Source organism: Octopus bimaculoides, chromosome 20 (genome assembly GCF_046866305.1).
Source record: "Octopus bimaculoides isolate indiv1 chromosome 20, ASM4686630v1, whole genome shotgun sequence".
Classification (NCBI taxonomy): Eukaryota; Metazoa; Mollusca; class Cephalopoda; order Octopoda; family Octopodidae; genus Octopus; species Octopus bimaculoides.
In genome coordinates, this window is record NC_142947.1 from 20187395 (window position 1) to 20205169 (window position 17775).

The 17775-nt window shown below is 37.1% G+C and overlaps 1 long non-coding RNA gene across 42 annotated transcripts in view; it reads left to right on the plus strand.

Annotated features, from left to right (window-relative positions):
• LOC106871257 (uncharacterized) overlaps window positions 1-17775 on the plus strand; it is a 434384-nt gene that overhangs the window by 295687 nt on the left and 120922 nt on the right. For 22 of the 42 annotated variants that reach the window (XR_016237577.1, XR_016237575.1, XR_016237563.1 and 19 more), the window contains one exon: window positions 16250-16341. The exons of 15 other annotated variants lie outside the window; for them this stretch is intronic. This is a non-coding gene — a long non-coding RNA (uncharacterized LOC106871257). Of the gene's footprint in view, window positions 1-12905; window positions 13644-16249; window positions 16342-17775 lie in introns of those variants that run through there. 5 more of the 42 variants (XR_016237599.1, XR_016237596.1, XR_016237586.1 and 2 more) reach the window with 1 other exon arrangement.

Genomic DNA, 17775 nt, shown 5'->3' on the forward strand with positions numbered 1-17775 from the left:
CATTATTCTCTTTAACCCGGGCAACGCCGGGTATTTCTTCTAGTAATAAATATTTCCACCCCTTCAACTGAACTATTTGCCGATTTTATTTTACATAATATTTATACTATATAAAACATTGGTTGCACATTTGACACAAGGCTAGCACTTTCTGGAGAGGTTTAAACCAATTACATCGACCCCTAGTGTTCAAGTATCACTTATTTTATCGACCCCAAAAGATGACTCTTTGGATGCTGAACTCAGAACGTAAAGAGGGACAAAATGCCGCTAAGCATTTTTTTTTGGCGTGTTAAAGATTCTGCCGGCTCATCATCTTATTCTGTATAGACCATATTAACATATAGTTTGCATAGAACGTTGGTCTCTGACAGTCTGTATATCTCTCTTTCTCTCTCTCTCTTTCTTGCTTTCTCTCTCTCTCTCTCTCTCTCTATCTATCTATCTATCTAATATATATATATAAGGGCATTATTATACAATAATGCCTCACGCTCAGAGGGACTCCATAAGTCAAAACTACCAAAATAAGCACGTTTTTACCGATCATTATTGTATAGTAATGCCCTTATATAAATTAGATATATTTATGGGAAAAAAATGATGGTTTCTTTTTTCCTTATGAGGTTTTTTTCACGCTAACTACTTGATAAATTCTTATAAAGTCTTTATTCTAATATTGTATTATATATATATATATATATATATATACGTGGTCTGATCAATAAGTATATGGACTGTTGCCATAGTAACGAAGCTAAAGCACAGCAGAGTAAAGCCGCTCGGTACAGATTGACCTTGAACTCTGTTGTTCATTTGCATTAAGCTTTAACATTCTAGCTCACTTCCACTGTTTACAGCAGTGCTTGGAAGGAAGATGTGTAACGTGTGATCGTCGCATTGACCATGACAGAGAAAGTTGAGCAGAGAATCTGCATCAAATTTTACCAAAAGCTTGGCGATACCTGCACAAACGTCTACACAAAGTTTTGAAAAAGTTTTCATCGTTCTCGACCCAATCAAGGAAAGCGTGTGCAATTGAAACCCGAGTGTATATATATATATATATATATATATATATATATATATACTATACTATACTATATTATACTATACTGTTGTTGCTGTTGTTGTTGGCACTCCGTCGCTTACGACGACGAGGGTTCCAGTTGATCCGATCAACGGAACAGCCTGCTCGTGAAATTAACGTGCAAGTGGCTGAGCACTCCACAGACACGTGTACCCTTAACATAGTTCTCGGGGATATTCAGCGTGACACAGAGTGTGACAAGGCTGGCCCTTTGAATTACAGGCACAACAGAAACAGGAAGTAAGAGTGAGAGAAAGTTGTGAAAGAGTACAGCAGGGTTCGCCACCATCCCCTGCTGGAGCCACGTGGAGCATTAGGTGCTTTCGCTCAATAAACACTCACAACGCCCGGTCTTGGAATCGAAACCGCGATCCTATGACCGCCAGTCCGCTGCCCTAACCACTGGGCCATTGCGCCTCCACATATACTGTACACAGATATATACATACATACAAATACATATATGTATATATATATATATATATATGTATGTATGTATGTATATAAATGAACACTCACACACACGTACATAGTTTTATCTATTCTGTAAATATTTTTCGTCATCCATCGTAATATTATTGTCTGTTTTAATATTTTTCTTCCTTCGTATATAGCGCGCTATTGTTGATTTTTGTCAGCTTATAAAGCGGAAACTAAATATGAAAATAAAGGGAAAATAAGAAGATAAATAAACCTCCCTGAGGATTCTAATCTAATTAAATCTAAGTATATTGCTAATTTCTACAAACGAAGTCAAAATAATTGCAAACTCTTTCTTAACAACTTTGCTGTTGTTTCTTTCGAGCATGAATTTGTTGTTATTGTTGTTCTTGTCGTTGTTCTTCCTGTTGTTATTTTTGTGGATGTTGTTGGTGTTGTAATGGTTGTAGATGTGTAACCGAATTCAGACGACAGATAAGACAAGAGGAGTAGAAGAAAACAAGAAACAAATTAGTACGAAGAGAAAGGTTTACAAAAATGAGAAAACCCCTGCCCCTAAAAAAATAAAAATAATAAAACCAGCAAAACAATGAAGAAAACTGAAAATGGAACATTGTCTTGGAAGAAATCCGTTCGTAAAAGAAAAGAAGGAAAGAATCTTTGTTTGACAGTTCCTTTGCAAACATAAAGAAAACCAACTTTGAATAACGAAATTTGCTTCTCCAGTATCACTCCACCTCACACCCTCCCCAGCACAACATCAGTAACTACAACAATAATAACATCCAGACATAAACACTCCAAAGGCCTTCTTTATTTTAGTCAAAACTGACATTAAAAAGAAAAAAAAAAAAGAATTTTTGAAGACAGTCTGTTTATATTTACTTTGCCTTCATTCGTTATTGCTACAGTTGTGTTCTTCACGTAAGTAGTTTGAGATTTGTTTCTGTCTCGAAAGCTGCTTTTCGCTTTTGTCTCTTATCTTTAACACGAGTTTTTCTACCAGTTGCAACAGACGGACGATGCGGAGCTGAATATTGTCAGGTCGGATCTAATTAACATTTTTTTCTATGTTTTTACTCTTCTTGTTTTCCTCCCTAAGGGAGTCTGTCTTATTTTTTAATCCTGATAATAGTGACGAAGATTATATAAAGATTTCTAAATTTTCGTACTAAGGTTATAACTATGCGAGAGATGGAAATAGGTGAAAGCCAATATGATCGCTGACTCTCTTTTATTGACCCTTACCACAAAGGGAGCAAATGCCAAAATCACCCCTAGGTAACAACTAGATATTGCCAGGCATTCAGTTTAGCACTCTAACAGTTCTCATATTCCACCATAGTAGATAAGAAAATGTATGCTGACGATAATGACGACGACGACGACGACGACGATGACGACGATAACGATGACAATGATGATGATGATGATGATGATGATGATGACGGTGATGAGGATGAAGGAGGAGGAAATCGGCATCTGTAATGACAATGTCATACTTTGCACAGATCAACTAGCCATGCTATTCTTGCTATATTCCTCGTTTATACCCATGACACACCCTGCAGTCACTACGAATTTATACTCAATGTGATATTTCCTTAAGTGATCCCTAAACACTCTCATAACTTTGCCTTAGTCTCATTAGACGGGAAAATAACCGCGCAAATCACTTCGCTTTTCGTTCATGTTGTCGTTTATAAGACACAGGAATCCTATTGTCCTTTTTGTTTGTTAGACGATAAGGTATTATTCTTTGTGTGAAGGTTGGTTGCTATTTACAGCATCATGAGTGACCGTGGAAACATCACTCAGAATTTGGAAATGAATGAAAATATTCGCATAAATATTACAAAACATTTTAATTGGTTCGTATTACCTTATTGTCAGCATAGAAATGTGAGAAGTATTCAAGAAAGAATATCCTGCAAGCAATGAACCATCAAATGAAATATATAAGACTGTCATTTGTAAACCGAATGCAACTGAATAAAATAGAACTCAATGAAAACTCTAAAAGAAATTCCACCGGAGATAACATACATACATACATACATACATACATACATACATGCATACATGCATACATACATACATACATGCATACATACATACATACATACATACATACATACATACATACATACATGCATACATACATACATACATACATACATGCATACATACATACATACATACATACATACATACATACATGCATACATACATACATACATGCATGCATACATACATACATATATACATACATACATACATACATACATACATACATACATGCATACATACATACATGCATACATACATACATACATACATACATGCATACATACATACATACATATATACATACATACATGCATACATGCATACATACATACATACATACATACATACATACATACGTACACACATACATACGTACGTGTGTGTGTTTGTGTGTGTGGATGAGGGCGCGCGTTTCGTAATTATAGCTTGTCCGTCGGTGTCGACGATGACCAAGGACATCAAATTGGAGAAAACGGGCTACGGTGTGTCTGGTTGAGGCCGACAAATCCCATGCGTGGTCTGCTGGGACTGAAGACAAGGAGTTGGCTCTGGACTTGCGCAGTTCGCTTATTGTTTGTGCTCCTGCAATCCTGTTCTGTTCATTGGAGGTCGCACCTCTATTAGTGCAGCTTCTCCAGGCACAGGCGGTCCTGCACTTGCGTTTCCCAGGTGTCGGAGTTGATCTCAAAGCGCTTAAGTGAGGCTTTGCCTGTATCCCTGAAGCACTTTTTCCAGTTTGCATCTACTTGCCTTCGCCAGTTTGTTTTGAAATAGTTCTTGGGGAGTTGTGTGTCAGGTATTCAAACAAGTACTTTGTAAATGCTTGGAAGATCAGCGCGAGAGACGACTTCTATGTCTGGGACCTTGTCTTGCCAGGTGATTTTCAGTACCTTTGTCAGGCAATTCATGTGGAAGCGGTTTAGCTTTTTGCCATGGCATCCGTAAACTGTTCGAGTCTCGCAGGCGTACAGTAGCGTAGGCAATAGAACTGCTTTGTACGTTTAACTTGGTGGCCAGTCTAATGTATCTCATCCCCCACAGTGATCCACGTAGCCGCATGAATGCTGAGCTTCCCTTGACGATGCGTGTGTCGTGTCGACTTCATTTCCAATGTTCAGATTTGGAGACTTTACTGTTGGGGTACGTGAACTTATCAACAACCTTCAGGATTTCCCCTTCAGCAGTGGTAGCTGGTTCCACATACGGTTTTTGAGAGTAGGTTGGTGCATGACGTCTGTATTCTGAGTATTGACTGAGAGGCCAAAGTTGTTGCAGGCAATATGAAAGAAGTTCATGCTCTGCTGCATCTGGCGTTGAATGTGCAGTCATCTGCGAACTGGAAGTCGTGCACTGTTTGTCTAGGCCTATAGCCTCGTCCCCGTTTGTCTAGGCCTATAGCCTCTGCAGGTTGAAAAGTCTGTCATCAGTCCTATATCTGATCTTGGTGCTGGTTTTTTCGTCGTTGCAGGCGGCATCCGACTGCATACCTGAGAACATCATGCTGAACAGTGTAGGTGCGTGTACACAGCCTTGCTTGACTCTGTTAGTGACTGAGAATGCGTCGAAGAAACTCTACTGTCGCAGTATTCGAGCGAGCATGCCATCGTGGAACTATCGCACCATGCTGATGAATTTCTCCAGGCAGTCGAACTTATCAGCAATCTTTCAAAGCCCCTCCCGACTGACGGAGAGAGAGAGAGAGAGAGAGAGAGAGAGAGAGAGAGAGAGAGAGAGAGAGAGAGAGAGAAAGAGAGAGAGTAATAGCTTAAATATGTCACAAATATGGTAAATTGTAAAACATATTCTTCTCTATTACAGAGATTTGATGAAGTAAACTAGTTCGTGCAAAATTTTTGCCAAATAGATGCGATAATGGGTGAACTGCAAATTTCTTTCAGATGTACATTATAGAAAGTGTCTGTCACAACATGAATAAAAACTCAGTGAAATCTATAGAAATAAGAAAATACGCAAAATAAAAAAAGTAACAAGACAAAAAGACAAATGGAAAAATAAGAGCTTCTGATTTCGACACCAACCAAAACATGACAAGATATGGTAAACAAGGACTAACACAACTGGTGTCATTCTGAAATGAGAACATTTTCTACATCACAATGAAGAAAGCACAGAAGATACAAAAACATTCCAGGAATGTGTGGTTAACAATAGAAAGACGGTGGTCAAGTCCAAAAGTACTGGATTTAGTTAAGTATACCTACCCACCAGGATGTGGTTCATTGTAACTCTAAGAAAGGTCGAGTTCAGTTTGATCCTCAAGGTGTAGTTTAATCTTGCTGCAGATTAGGATCTAGTTCAGTCTAGCTAACCGGCATCTGATCCAGTTTAGCTAACTCGGATGCTCAAGTTAGTTAACCAGAATCTGATTCCGTCCAGTTGTCCAGAGTCATGTTTAGTTTCTATACCTAGAATCTCGTGCCAACCTAGCTATCTAAAATTCAATTTAGCTGTCTAGGATCTGGCTCAGTCTTCATGACTAGGATCTTGAGATCAATTTAACTTTGAATGATAGGATTCACTCTAGTTACCCAGGGTCCAATTTAGCCTTGATGAACAGGATCTGATTCAGTCTTTATGTCCAGAATCTGATTCAGATACGCTGATCAAGTCCGATTCAGTATAAATACCTAAAAATTGAATCAAACAGATGACCAAAATCTACTTCAGCCTCGATATTCAGGATCTGCTTTCTACCCTCTCCTAACAGTTAGATATGGTCTAATCAAAATATACTGTAATAGCCTTGCAGTGGGTTTAAACTCAAGGTATGTGAAGCAAAGACACATTTGTACGTATCAACTTGGTTGTGGTTAAAGATATGCGTTTTATAATAAAGCTACACAATATTCACTCTAATTATATGAATATTACATAATGTCGAGCGGTGACTCAGCAATGGCTGCCCTTGCTTTTTCCATGAACATAAAGCTTCTGAAGTTCACTTTATACATATATGTTTCCATTTTAAAGTTGTAGGGTAGGTTTGAGGGATATTCCATGCAGGTTATCACTTTAGCCCCAGAGATTCTACTTATACTGTGATGTTCGACCAACTACCGAAAGGCAGTTGGTGTAATTGCCACATAGGCGCAGGAGTGGCTGTGTGATAAGAAGCTTGCTTCCCAACCACATGGTTCCGGGATCAGTCCCACTGCGTGGCACCTTGGGCAAGTGTCTTCTACTATAGCCTCGAGTCGACCAAAGCCTTGTGAGTGAATTGGTAGACGGAAACTGAAAAGAAGTCCGTCATATATATATATATATATATATATGTGTGTGTGTGTGTGTGTGTGTGTGTGTGTGTGTGTGTGTGCGCGCGCGCGTATGTGTGTGCGTGTTTGTCTCCCACACTCGCTTGACAACCGATGTTGGTGTGTTAACGTTACCGTAACTTAGCCGTTAGACCAATAGAATAAGTACTAGGCTTTCAAAGAATAAGTCCTAGGGCCGATTTGTTCGACTAAAAGTGAAACAAGTAAAAGAATAAAAGAATAAATATTGTTTTTTTCTTTCTATAATTAAGAGTCAGTTTCAATATATTGAGAAATTCTTGGTATACGTCATTCGGTACATCACCATCTTAATTATGAATCTTAAATGTAATAGTTCACTTGATGTGTTTCGCTTTGCAATTATGCAATTTATATTTATCAAACTACTACATGTTTTCTATTTGTATAATCTATGTCTACCAATCAAAATGAGCTTTGTTTTCCTGATGAGATTAAATAGGAACGAAGAATGGACGTTGGTGTTAGCCAGCATAGATCAGAATTCATGAAGCATGAAAATTCAATTTTCTGTGAAATAAATTTTCTTTTGTAAGTCTCTAACTGTTGCAACTAAAATTATATTTTCTTTCTCCAACTGAAATGCGTTCCTAATTTAGTACATCACCATCAACCACATGCATCTAAATTCATAAAAATGGCTCATATATCACTTTTTATGAATTAGGCAGATCTGACCTGGGTGCACGATGGTTTTGCATATTTCAGCTTGCTGATTCCAAGAATATTTAAAAGATTGTTTCGATGGAAAACTGATGAATTCTATCTTTATCAAAGAGATCAAAGTGCTGATACAAAAATGTTTTATACTTCCATTGATAGCTTTCTATTGATTTGCTCCAGATTGGCCACTGGACTTATACTAACACACACACACACACACACACACACACACACCACACCACACACACACATACACATACACATGTACATACACTCACGTACATACATGCAAATTCATACATATACATATAAATATATATATATATATATACATGCACACATATGCATATACACATATATGAGTCATTAAGGATTCTCCATGAGCGTATGACGTACATACATAATATATATATATATATATCACAACTGGTGTGGGTAAGTTATCTGTATATACAAGTGAGTATGAGAGACAGAGAGAGAGAAAAGAGAGAGTGTGTGTGTGTGTATGTGTGTGTGTGTGTGTGTGTATGTGTGTGTGTGTGTGTGCATGGTAGATGACTTCATATTTGTAGTGTACTGACTGCTTGTCGAAAAAACATGCAAGCAATTCACAATATCGAAAAATCTCAATAGAGAACTAAGAGGAAAAAAGAATTGAAATTACAACTAGATGTCAGCATAAGAAATATTACAAATCAGGCAAAACGAGTATATTTGTATAATTATATTCTCAGTTTTTGTTGTTAGGCCGCACATTTCCTAGTAAACCATTTGTTTCGCGAAGTTACGGCAGACTTAGGTAGGAATATGACGGTCATGGCCGAAACACTTGCACATATAGACGTGGCGTTGTCACGCCTCAAAATATCATTTACACATGGTTAAGAAAGGCATATGATCGATATATATATATATATATATCAGTATATAAATGAGAAGGGACCAAGAAATTATGTATTGAAGTTCATTACATTATTTCTTGTTTCCCTGACATTAATATTAAGAGTTGTAATAACCCTATACACTCGACTAACATCTCTTTTCTGGAGCATATGTATATTAAATCCTTACAACAGGTTATTAGCATCGTTCTGCCTAAGTAGTATATATATATATATATATATATATATATATATATATATATATATATGCTTTCATGTGCCATATACATACGTGCATATATATGTGTGTATGTATGTATGGATGGATGGATGTACAGCATGTATATGATACGTGCAATGTCATCATATAAAATAAAATGATATCATATGCTTCTGCAGATAGGATTATTTAAAGATGTGAGGTTGGCTGTTCTAAAGTTGTTGAAGATAGAGGACGCAACAGTCGACCACACATGATGATTCTAAAAGGACGCTTTGTCACTGGGCGTTAACAGACAGCATCATATGTATATAAATATATATATATATATGTGTGTGTAGAGAGAGAGAGAGAGAGAGAGAGAGAGAGAGAGAGAGAGAAAGAGAGAGAGAGAGATCATATATATATATATATATGTATACATGAGAGTGTGTGTGTATGTGTGTACAGAGGGAGAGAGAGAGAGAGAGAGAGAGAGGGAGAGTGCATGAGTTAGGGGAGTGGAGTGTAACAGAAACAGAGTAATATGCAAACAGAGAAGAATTGAAGACGTATGCATATGCATCTCTCTCTCTCTCTCTCTCTCTACACACACACACGCACACACACTCTCTCTCTCTCTCTCACTCTCACACACATACACACATATTCAGCAATATCAGTACTAAATAGTGTTAAGGCATAAGAGAACTTAATGTTAGTTAAAATATGTTTGTGACACATTTCATCTTCTAAAGGTAAATTCACTACGATTACCAGGAAAAAAAAATTTCTCTTATGATAAAAGGTGTAAAAACGCCATATCTGTCCACGGCAACTGCAGCGAATTTGCCTTTAGCAGTTGAAATATGTCACAAACATACTTAAACCAACCAAAACTTAGCTTATGCTTATTTTAAGTAACCTGGAGTTCGCTTATATAATAATAGTAATAACAGTAGTAACATGAGTAATTCTAAGAAAATAATTACTAACGGTAGTGGCGGTTATAATATTAATAATGTTAAAAGATGTAATTTCAGAAATAAAAGTGCTTCTCTCCGTGAAGAATATTTTATATAAATGCTCGATCTGGACTGAAGGAAACGAATACAGATACGTAGGTGCAACAGCAGCATTTTTCAAAAATCGTTGGCATGCTTATGTTGCGTCATTTCGTGATATAAACAAGAGATGTAATACTTATTTGGCTAACCTTATCTGGCATTTGCCAGGAAGAGAGATTCAATAAAACACTTTCTGGTTTGTGGCGAGATCTGTATATCTGTATGACAGGAATTCTAAGTTATTTAATCTTTGTTTAGAAGAGTTATTTTGATTTTATTATCTAAGGATTAATAAACACTCTGACCTTATTATAAGGTGCCACCATAAGTTTAGAAAAACTTTCAATATAAGATATTAGAGAATTATTATTCCAGTTACCGTCTGGAACCCACTTTGGAAAGATTATCGCCTGAAACCCATTTTGGGAAAACTTCTTAATGGACCTGCACAGCGATATATATATCAGGAATGCATATATGTGATTAGAAAGTATTTCTTTGAAATAATACGATCTTTTAAAAGTTGTGTGTATTCATGAGAGTGTCCGCTGGGGGGGGGGGATACCAGTATATCTACGTTTATTTATTTATGACAGAATATTCTGTGTTTGAAAATTTGACTGAGTCAATTAGACTGAATGTAAGAAGGTAGAATTTTTCAATTTTTCATCTCTGTGTATAAAAGAATAGTCATTGTCATTTAATGTCTGCGTGTATAGAAATTTTGGAATTTTTGTTTTTTTCCATTTTGGTAAATAAGAGACGCGATATAAAGCGTTAGTAGCATCTATGTCATCATTATCTGTCTGTGTCTGTGCATGTAAATATGCGGGTGCGTGTGATCTTTAAATTCTCTGATGAACGACCCCATGACCCCTGCAAATCCAATATCTGACTGTCTCTTATAATGTAGCTGACAAAGAGATTTTCCGGTGATAACACTACAAATATATATCTGCAATTCCCCATCTGTATAGCTGATAGAATAACTATACCCCAAAGCGTTTAAACAAAACTTTTGAAGAACATTATAATAAAATAGCTCTTGAGATAGAAACTGTTAACGAGTCTATACTTTATTATACTGTTTAAAAACAAATATATTCCGTTTTCGTTCCTGATTTTTATTTTTTTCTATTCCTTTAATTTCGATTTTCTCGTGTCTTGACTGGTTAATTCAAGCCTGAGTTTCTTTTGGTTTTTTCTGTTCGTGATATGCAATACAACAGTAACCACGTAAACACGCCCAACTCGATATACATATAATTTACATTATATATATTATTGATCATTAAAATATAAACCGCAAATTGTTTTATACACAATTCTGAAGAGTTGAATTTCGATGCGTGCCAATGACAACACAAGAATCAATAGCTGCATAAGTTATTGCATAATATAGCAATATTCATGAGATTGGATTCAGTTGAAACGATTGTAAATTGATGTAATAAAAAGACTTGTTTATAATTGTAAAAGCTGTAGATATTTGTGGACTCCCAAGCATGTATTTTCTAAAACAAACAATCACCGCATTACTATTGTCTACCTGAGAACCTGGAGGCGCGGTTGAGCTTCATAGAATAAACCCGTGCTTACACCCAAATGAAATTATCTATCTATCTATCTATCTATCTATCTATCTATCTATCTATCTATCTATCTATCTATCTATCTATCTGTCTGCCTGTCTGTCTGTCTGTCTGTCTGTCTCTTTTTCTGCCATGCAAGGGTAATAATACCCATTTTTTCCTGCTCTTGTAATGGTGATACTGCGTTCGAAATATCACTATTTTGTTTGTATCATACGATGCACAATCGACGCTTCTAAAGCACAAATGAAAGTTTGTTCATATACACACGTGGTTATACACACACACACACACACGCACACATATATATATATATATATATATATATATATACACATACATAGTCAGTGCATATACAGGAACCGATCCTAGGAGAAGAAACAAAATGATGTCTTAGTGATAATGATTTATAATCGGACCATCTATAAATCATACAGAATCATACGTTGCTTTTATCTGTTTTTCACATCGATGGCTGCGGTCGCGTATTCTCAATCTGCAAAACGAGTGCAGCCTACTGCACATTTTCGATGCTTTCATATCAGCCAAACTGGCTCGCAGCATTCCTCTAACCGAACGATTCTTCCTTTTCTTTCTGTGCCTAGACGTCACCCATATGTGACATAAAAACTAATCACCAGACTTTCATTGACTCAATGAAGTTAGACCACGAAAACATCCTTCAGAGGAATCGCAACAATTTTGTATATTTTGCTAACAAAATATCCCCAGTCATAGGAGTGGCTGCGTGGTAAGTATAAGAGTAAAGAGAGAGAGAGAGAGAGAGAGAGAGAGAGAGTCATATTCAGAAAGCCATTGTGAACCTCAGCTTCTCTAGTCTTGGACAACGTCATAGAAATGTTAGGTGTCAAGATTTTGGGTGATATTTCTGACCATCCTAGATTGCTAACCTTGTTCTTGGAGCAAGAATGTATCTAAACCTTATTATTTGTCGACCATCTGCAAAGCTTCTGTAAGAACTGCTTTTCATACTAAACTACATCCAAAAGAAAGGTCTTCTACCGGTTAACAACATGCTACAATCTCAGGCCTACAGAAATTAGGTGCTCTTTCCGAGTTCTCTCGCTGAGTGAGTATGCTATATACCCTAAAAAGCAGTCCTTTTCTTTTTTAATTCTGCATTTGTGTAAGCCATTCTGGTTATCGGAGTTGTCAAGACCATGAAGTGTTCTTACGTTATATGTTCCAAAAATTAAGTTCTTACATCCAGGATTAGTTTTCTTCGAGGGGTTGTTTGTGTTTGCTCGCGACTACATAGGCACATAGGACAACTAACGAAAGAAGTATGCATGTTATCAAGTGAGGCTAGCTTGCGAGTGACAGATATGCACACACACACACACACACACACACACACGCACACACACACACACACACACACACACACACACACACACACACATGCGCTGACCCCCGCCTGAAAATCACACAAAGAGTATGTTGTGTCTGTTTCTTTATATGTTTCCGCGTTCACTGCGATTCTCTTTAAAATGAATAGATATGTATACTTTCACATATATGAGTATGTTTTTTCTCTATGATGCGTTTTTGATTTTTTTACTCGTTTCAGTGATTAGACTGCGGCCATACTGGGGCACCGCCTTGAATTTTAGCCGAATGAATCGACCCCAGTACTTATTTTTTAAAGCCGGATACTTATTCTATCGGTTTCATTTGCCGAACCACTACAATACGAGGGCGTAAATACGCCAACATCAGTTGTCAAACGATAGTGGAGGAAAACACAAACACGAAGACGCGCGCGAGTGTGTATACGACACGCTTCTTTCAGTTTCCGTCTTCCAAATTCACTCTCAAGGCTTTGGTCAGCCCGAGGCTATAGTAGCAGACACATGCACCGACAGTCAAGCAGTTGGACTGAACCCGGAACCATGTGCTTGAGAAGGAAGCATCATGACATAACCACATCTGTGCTTACAATTCAAAATATTTTCCAACCTTCTTTAAGAATATTAACTTTTTCCAGAACATATTCGGTGCATGATGAAAGGTCCCCCCCCCTCACGAACAGTTCTGTAAAGTCTAGACGCTTTGAAATTCACAAATTTTCCAAACAAAATATATGGTTGCACATCTCTGCTTACCAACTCACAAGAGAGCTTCTATGATTTAAACTTTCGATAATTTCTAGACCTCAACAATACTCGCTTACTTTCTCCAGACATTTGCAAAATTTGTCAAAGTCACTTCTGATGAAAACCGTCGAAGTGTTTAACATGTCTTCAATAAAATCTCCATGTTTCTCTGCTCTACAACAAAATAGGCACAATACCTGTTTTGAACTAAATATTTGTTGTTGTCCATATTTCGTTGCAATTTACTTGACAACTGTTCATCTATCTGCTTTTTGACCATTAAGATTTATCTGTCTGTTTCATATACGGTCGTTAAATATTTACAGAAAAATGTTTTCCGTAGCTTTAAGATATACTATTATATTAGGAGACACACGGGAGTTTCTAGAGCTGTGCTCATAAATAATAACCATTTTATCAAGATTTATTATGAAGCCTAATACGTTACACGTCGTTTTATCGGTATGAGTTTCAAGATCTTTTCCATTATGCCCGTCGATATTACTTTTGGCAGTCTGGCAGCAAAACTGGCAGAATCGTAAGCACGCCGGGCGAAATGCTTAGTGGCGTTTCGCCTGTCTCTTTATGTTCTGAGTTCAAGTTGTACCGAGGCCGATTTTGCATTTCATCTTTTTCGGGTCAATAAAATAAGTACCATTTAAGCACTGCAGTCGATGTAATCATCTTACCCCGACCCCGAAATTGCTGGCCTTGTGCCAAAATTTGAAAACGATATTACAGTCAACTACACACGAGAAGCCTCCTCTCAGAAATACAAATAAGGATGATCTATAAATAGGCTGTCTGAGATTGAATTGTTTACCAGTTGTGCGGTAACATACATAAATATTTTCACAACGATCGCAGAAAGCGACTGAATCATTTATGAAATATCTATTAAACAGAGTAGGGTCTGTTATATTACCCATCCCTGCTCCGCCACTGACTAAAAAATGCATCCCACGCCATTTAAAAACATGATCTTATATTATCATGAAGAAGCTGATAATATTTGGGAATTTACGAGGACAAAACCGGTCTTCTAAGAATTGTATATAAAATGTCATAGTGAATTGAATCAGAGGCTTTAGTGAGTCAACCGAACTAATTATAGAAATAATGCAATTCAATTATTGATGACAAGCGAAATACGTCATTGGTTTTTCGTCCAATATGAATACCTGATTTAGACACTGGAAGAAAGGGTATATCACTGAGTTGGACGAATCAGTCAAGAAAATTTCTGGTCAAGATTTCCCCCATATAACTAAGGTGATAAGCGACACGTAATTTTCTGTATATGTCTTTACTATCTTTATTATTTTGTACAAAACGTTTGTTAAGGTAGCGTTCATATCTTGAAGAACTGTACGATTTACTCGCAAGTTTCAGTTTGTGCGTATGTATGCACAAGCACTCAGTTCTGAGTGCACTGCACAATATAGCGGAAACAGCTGTAAGCTAATGAAGCTCATTGCATAATTAGCTATGTCGTTGCCATATGGGTGTGTGTGTGTGTGTGTGTGTTTTCTATCGGTTTCAACTCCAAGGCATGGACATGCTGCGGAACCGCCGTTTCGCTACACTGTTATTATTGAGAGCCTTTTCTGATATGTGACATTTGGTCAACAAGGGAGTTTGATGTCGCTGCCCTCATTAGCACCTCCTGCCACGTGGTAGTTTCATCTGGGACTCTCAAAAGGAACAGATCCTGTTTTGTTTTCAAACCACCTACATCCACCTTCAGTAGGTCCGTCAAGCTCTTTGGGAGAATAATAAAAAACTGTGGGCGCTTGGGACCCAGGCTGTTGCGATATTTGGCACTGTGCAGTGGTGACTCGTTCTGGTAGTTCTGTAGCTTTCAATGTCAAAATAAGGCACAATCCCTTCCAGGATCTTCCAGATATATATTAATGCATATCTCACCCGCCTTCTCGCCAGGGAGTAGAGTCTTAGCTGTTTCTACCTTTCTCAGTAGCTTATTGTTGTGCCCTCGTTTGCGTTTCTTGCTGCGAGGTAGGCTCATCTGGAACTCCTGACAGGAGGAGGTCCAGTTTTATGTTTGAAGATGATTACATTCACCCCATGTGGGTCTCTCAGGCTTTGTGGAGGATACTGAAGAGAGTTGTGGGCCCTTAAAACCCAAGTTGTTGCAGTCCTGTATCCTGATGGCAATGTTGGAATTTTGGTACTATGCAGAGGCGCCCTGTTCTTCTGTCTGTATACTTGTCAAATATATAAATATAAACGTATATATATATATATATATATATATATATATATATATATATATATATATATATATATATATATATATATATATATATATATATATTAATCCTTCGCCATATCGCGGTTCACCTATCGCAGTTTATTATTTAAGCTTACGTCGATTCCTCCATGGTGTTCTTTTGCACTTATAATAAAATAAATATATACAAGTTATAAAAATAACTTTTAAAAATATACAGTACAGTACTGTTACTACTTCGTAGATTTTCACCTAGTCGAGGGATTACTTTGTGTGTGTGTATATATGTATATATGTATATATATATATATATATATATATATATATATATATATATAGTCGAGGGATTACTTTGTGTGTGTGTATATATGTATATATGTATATATATATATATATATATATATATATATATATATATATGTGTGTGTGTGTGTGTGTGTGTGTGTGTGTCTCTGTGTGTGTGAGTGTGTGTGTGTGTGTGTGTGTGTGTGTGTGTGTGTGTGTGTGTGTGAAAACTGCACCGTATAATACGTGGTAACTATAAGTTAAATTTCACTTCCTGAACAGGTTCAAAAAGATGCCAAAGGAAACATAAAAGACAGTTAACACGAATTCAGCAATAAATTTCATTTAAAATTTCGTTTCGAATCCTACTATCGGTAAGTGTTCTGTTGTTTTTCTCAAAATTGCATTTAAATATTGGTTTCAAATTTTGGGGCAAGGACAGCTATTTCGCGGAAAGGGATGATAAGTCGATTACAACGACTTGGTACGTATTTTACCGACCCCGAAAGGATGAAAGGCAAAGTCCACCTCAGTGGCATTGGAACTCAGAAGGTAAAGTCGGAAGGAAAGCTGCTAAGCACTTTTCTGACGCAGTAACCACTCTGCCAGTTCGCAACCTTTTTCTCAAATTTTTGCACAAGGTTAGCAATTTCGGGGGAGGCTTAAGACAATTGCATCGACCTCGGTGTCCAACTGGTACTTATTTTTTCGACCACGAAGGGATGAACTCCAAAGTCAAACCCGGTAGAATTTGAACTCAGAACTTTCGGATGAACTGGTGTTAAGAATTTTTACCTCGTGTGCTGAAGATTCTGCCAGCTCATCCGCCTTAATGCTTTTAAAAATTGATTTCCGAATCTGCCAATAGGCCAGCGACTTCGGGAGAGAGGTAAATCAATTACATCGACCCTTATGTTCAACTGGTACGTATTTTATCGAGACCGAATGCTTGAAAGGCAAGGTCAACCTTGGCAGAACTTGAACTCAGAACGTACTGACAGACGAAACGCCGCTAAGCATTTTGTTCAACGTGCTAATGATTCTACTAATTCACAGCCTTATCTTAATATATAAAACAGTTTGTGTGTGTGTGTGTGTGTGTGTGTGCGCGTGTGTGTGTGCGTGTATGTGTGTGTGCGTGCGTATGTTCCTTATGGATTCGAAAACAGAGTTTCTGATTTTGATGTATGAGATATCAAAAGATTTATCAATCTTTCGGCTACTAAGTATATTTTTTGCACAACACTTTTTCATTACAAAATAACCTCGAAAACGACGTCGGGTCACACAATTTTTGAGGTCTTTAGTTAAGGGAGGCATCTCTTCCTTAACAAATTTTATGTCTTAGATCATGAGAAAATGATTAAAATACATGGGGTTTTACCGGGGAATGAAACTTCGAAGATATACAGTCAAATTTATTGGTATTATTTAGTAGATAATCTTTTAATGTGAAGTATGTTTGTCTGCATTTTGTTTAGCCCAGAGGTGCCTCTGATGTAACAAACTCATCGCAATCTTTTTTCTCTTTTCCAGAAATACTGTAAATCTGTGTCTTTCTTTGATGAAAGGGTGTATTTTAAGGGAGATTTGGCTGCTATTTGTAGTAGTTCAAGTTACTACAGACACACTTCTGTGTGTATGTTGTGGTGACAAAACAACTTTTTGTCAGAATATTTTGAACAATAATTTCTTAAGAAACCTGGGCATCATTCTTACTGTTAACCGTTAAACTTCAAATTACAATTGTTGGAAGTCAGTGAGATGTTCATTTAGTGTTATCGTATAGAGTAGAAGTCCAATACGTA